This window comes from Asparagus officinalis, chromosome 4, assembly GCF_001876935.1.
Source record: "Asparagus officinalis chromosome 4, Aspof.V1, whole genome shotgun sequence".
Lineage (NCBI taxonomy): Eukaryota > Viridiplantae > Streptophyta > Magnoliopsida > Asparagales > Asparagaceae > Asparagus > Asparagus officinalis.
Genome location: NC_033797.1, coordinates 80,544,962 through 80,550,188, shown reverse-complemented (window position 1 = coordinate 80,550,188; position 5,227 = coordinate 80,544,962).

The window sequence follows — 5,227 nt, the reverse complement described above, 5'->3', positions numbered from 1 at the left end:
CAAGAGAGAGAATGCTTGAAGGCTGCAGCTGGTTGCTTTTTGGCCCTGAGTCGCCACTTCAGACTTTAGGGCTATCCAGACTTGGCGGGTTTGATGGTGGCTTCTTTGCCTGCCTCCTTTTGCAGGCTTTCTACGGGCTTCCTGAAGCTTGAGCCGTGCCTGCGTGTACATCGCGCCGGCGCTGGAATACGCTCTTCAAGTGTCGAAACGGTTTCCGTTTGACGCGGACCATTCGTTCTTTTGGTGCTTGGGAAGAGTCGCCGTTCATTGGCGGTTGAGGCTGTTTGCCTTTCCATTCTTTCAGTATCCGGCGTTTATGCGGAATGCCGTGCCGGCGTAGACTCCATCGCCTTAGCGATGTTGCCGCGCGAAGGCGTTTGAGCAGCGTCTGGGCGGCTCTTCTTTGGAGAGAGTCACGGGCAACGCCCTTGAATAGTGAACGGCCGTTTGGGCGAGATGGTAGAGTTTGACACTGGTTGGAGGTCGGGTGGAATTGTCATCTTGACGCGCGACGTTTGGGGCGTGCAGCTGGATTGATGAAGCTTCGTTGGGCTTCATCGAGCAGGGGCTCGAACCAACGAACTTCTTTTCTCCCGGAGGGAGAAATTCTTGACTTGGCGTGGGGAGGTAGATCCGCCTGAGAGGACGACGTACTCCTCGAACGTTGCTTGGGTCAAATTCGTACTCAGACCGCCTCCATGACCGGGAAATTGGAATCCGCGGTTTGCGACGTATCGATCTCGACAGCCGAGATCGCGCGGCTCCCACTGTGTCGTGCCAGATTGTCGCTGGGGAAAAAACACGAAATTTGCCTTTTCATGAAATAATCGTCATCTTGGGTTAACAAAAGATCCGCGTCCGTTTTTTAAGATCCGGTTACAAATTAAATCAAAGAAAAATAAGAAAAATTACAACTTCCTTTTGGTGAACAAATCGCGAGTCCTGGTTGTTGCGGTCGCTCCGAATTTGGTGGCTGTCTTTGCCAACGCCGGGGTTAATCCGTGGACGCACCGCGCGATCTGTATGTTCGGGTCGGATCAGTACACGATTATACGGGTATTATTCCACGAAGCGGAATTAATAGCCGGGAGGGGATTAGTCCACTAAGGGAATAATCGCTCGGATCTCGAGATCTAAGACCAAAGCTTAGATCTGGAGTGTGATCTCGTGTAGATTTTCAGATCTGTTTCTTTCTTCCTCTCAGAAATCCTGCCTTTTCTGACGTGGAGTCGCTCCGAGGATCTAGATCCGAATGTGCGAAGTCTTAATCAAGTCTTCAAGCTCCGAGTTCGCTCTCAATCGGCAGGAGTTTTGCTCTTTGAAATTCCAACCTTTGGAAAATGAGCAATGCCTAAGCCTATTTATAGGCTCTCTGAACATATGCCCGGCACAGGAAAACGTCGGCACCCTCTGGTGTGGCCGGCATGTGCCGAGCCACCTTGAGGTGGCTCGGCCTCTTGGCCAGCCACCCAAGGTGGCTCGGCCACCGAGCCACCTCAGGTGGCTCGCAATGCCGAGCCACCCTGAGGTGGCTCGGCCCTTTGGCACGAGCCACCCCGAGGTGGCTCGGCGCACGAGACCACCTCAGGGTGGCTGGCGGTTTTGGCGCGAGCCACCCTTGAGGCGCTGGTTTGGGCCGAGCCTCTCTGAGTGTTGTGTCCGTTTTCCAGGTTTTAGTCCGTTTGATTGATTGATTGAAACTCTGATTGTTTGATCTGAATTTGCAGTAAGTTCTTGATTCCCTGATTTGGCAGTAAATCACTTCTGAGTTCGAGTCCGAAACCTGAATCTTGATTCGATCGTGATTCGGTCCGAAGTTCTGTTCCGGCTGGATGACTCGTGATTCTTTAAGCACTTTGGCTTAGATCCCGAACAGCGTATGGATGCATTCCCGTCGCTGCGTGCGATTGCGTCGATCTCATCACCCTCGTTGGTTCGTCGGTTTGTGCCGAGCTATGCTAAGGGACCTATAAGCAATTTTATATGCCTACAATATGCTTATCAAACAACAGTCTGCACTCTCACTAGCTCCACATCTTTTTTCTTAGTCTACAGATGTGAAGCCATAATCCCTTTGGAAATTCAGATGCCGTCACTGTGAATCACTCTTGCCGAAAAGATGATGATTGAAGAACATCATCAAAAGTGGCTCTAAGAGTTAGAGGTGCTAGATGAGTTGAGACTTCAAGCTGAGCAACAAATTAAGATCTACCAGTCACGGATCTCAAGATCCTTCAACAGGAGAGTCAGGGAACGATTCTTCAAAGAAGGCGACCTAGTCTTAGTGGTTCATCGACCCATGGTCATGACATACAAGTAAGGGAAAATTTCAACCCATATTGGAAGGCCCACTCATAGCAGAGACAGTCAAATCAAATGGAGCATGTATCCTAATTGACTAAAATAGCAATAGGCTCATGGCGCCAATCAACGGGAAATTTTTTAAGAAAAATTATGATTCTGGCTGATTTCATCTCCTCACAAAGATTCTGGACACGTTTAAGTTTTCACCTCTAACCATAAATATTGATCATCCTGATCTAAAATCCCAATCCAAATACTTAACGAGTCATTAAGTTAATATCGCACCTCTGTTTGACTATAAATAACTTGTCACCATCATGTTAACATTACACCTTTGAATGGTTTCTATTCTAATATTTCGATTAGTTAACATTACACTTATTTTAGGGCATAATGTTGTGGTTATCCCCTCTTCTTTCAATCGAATGACTTTGTACCCACTGACCCTGGCTCAAACCTTTGTGCACAGCCTTTCCCAGAGCCTAGCTTGATAGAGAAGAAAACAAAAATGTGTACCTACACGTATATCAAGATCAGCTCTTTCTTCCTACACCATATGGAAGGAGCACGATGAAGTCGTAGTGGGTATAGCAAGTGTGTCATATATTCTTTTTTGAGTTCCTCGAAGCCCCCGAATGGATTGGATTGTTTCTACTTTTGCTAATGAAATGAAGGCGTTGCTCGATGATAGCGGTTCTGAGAGTAATAACAACTCTACTATTATGGAGAGCTACCTTTGTTCTTGCTAACATATCTTTAAAGGTAGGCACTCGACTTGTCTTTTTGGATTTGACTGGTTAACCTTTACCAAGATTCGATAAGTTAACATTACACTTCCATCAATTTTCTACCATTAAGTTAACACTACACTTCTAAATGGTAGCCATCCTTTGAACTCTTTTAAAACCGACCCGTTAACATTACACCTCTTTCGGTCATTTTATTTGGCACGTTAACATTACACCTTTTGTCAAATATCCTAATATTGTTATGTTAAGACTACACCTCTGAATAGTACTAACTTAATCAAACTTGATATGTTAGCACTACATCTCTGTCAATTTTATCATATCCTATTTTCTCCCTAGCAAGGATATCAATATAATATGTTAACATTACACCTCTACCGTATACATATCAAAAGAGACAAAAGTTCTTTTATTATTGAAGGAGGTAATACATTATAAAAATTCTAAAGGGAATATAAATAGTAAGAGCGCATTCGTGCAATACATTCAGCTATCCTAAAATCCCTAGCTTCATAAGCATTCTTTTGGGCCCTCTCCCTTAGAGTCCTGGAATCAATGGGAGTAGCTTGAGTTCTAACAAATGCTAGCCTTGTCGCCTCATCCTCAAGTTCAGCAACCCTGAGACCCCACTCCTTAGCTAACTCGGTTGACTTAAGTTTAAACTCCTCTTTCTATTTTTGAGCTACTTTCAACCATGCTTGCGCTACAGCAATTGCCACCTTAGCCTTATTAATGGTGGCTTCTTTCTCCAAAATAGTGCTCTGAAGCTCTACTTGATTGTCATCAACCGATACAAGGCTATCATTCAATTCTTGAAGCCTTATTTTTGATCTGTTTCATCTCCTTACGAGCAGATTCTTCAAGCTTACAGTGCTTCACTGAGAGTTGATAGAATTCAAGCTTAGAAATGCCATCAACATCAGTTACATGAAGCTGCTGCAACTCTTGAAACTAAAGCTCAACCTTGTTGATCATCATCTTAAATAGTTCAGTACGTATGGAACCTGTGATCGACTTTAGAAGACCAAGTTGATTCCTCAACAAAGCGAGTGTGCTAGAGGATAAGCTTTTCTGCATATCCAAATCAGATTTAACACTTCGGTTGAATAGCTTCACTAAGCACTTGCTCAGGACCTGAATCTCCAACTCAATTAGGTCATCCGAGTTAGGATATTGAGGAATTGTCACATAGCTTGAAGAACCCGCTTCTGCAGAGATCACCAGCATATCTGTAGTTGTCGATACAACGATCAACAGGATTTGTGTTCGTTCACTACGCGATAGGAGGTATGGTGCAAGCTTAGCCAACACTCTAGAAATGTTCACTATGGTAGAAACTACAGACGTCACCTCAGCTGAGGGGGTGACAGTTCTCATAACCAACGCCATGGTCATCGGCACATATGTGGGTACAACTTCAATACTAATAGTTGTGACCTCTGTTTCATTAGATGCATCCATTGCCATGATTGGGTCATTCTCAAATTGAGGCTTAGAACTCGTCAACACTACCCTTCTGACTCCTACTAGAATCAAAGAGATTGATGTATCTTCATCTTCATAAGATGATTCAAGAATAACTAGTCTACACTGCGCTGCTAAAATGGGTGCAAGTGTACGACTAGTTGCTATGTCGACAATCGGCTCAGACTCCAATACACCAGAAGCATTGTCGAAATTAACCACTAGCTCAAATTTGCCACCGACAGGAATGGATGTAGGAGCCGCTCTACCCGTGGTCTCCAACCTAGGTTCATCATCGCTTAGCAATATAGACAAAGCGTTAATCATTAACGTAAAGAAACTACGTGAGATTGGTCAAAGAAAATTACTCCTGGTATGTAAGAATAGCCGATAACAACACCTTTGAAGCCTACATCATTAGGCTTAGTAAGATAGGCGTCAGTGTCATAATCCACCTTCTCCTCATCATCTGGTTTTCTTGATCAAGAAGGATGGGCTCTTTACCTGCATATAAGAAGCGCACATCAACCAAATGCACTTCAGACGAATTTATACAAATATATGAGTAAAACTCACCTCAGGGTTCAACTCTAGGTTTCTGTGTTGGAATAACTGAAGATTGCACTATGCTCCATGTAGAACATCTGGGTACGGGTTTAGACTTTGAAGGCACCAAATGCTATTTCTTTGAAGGTTATCGCAGGAGATGA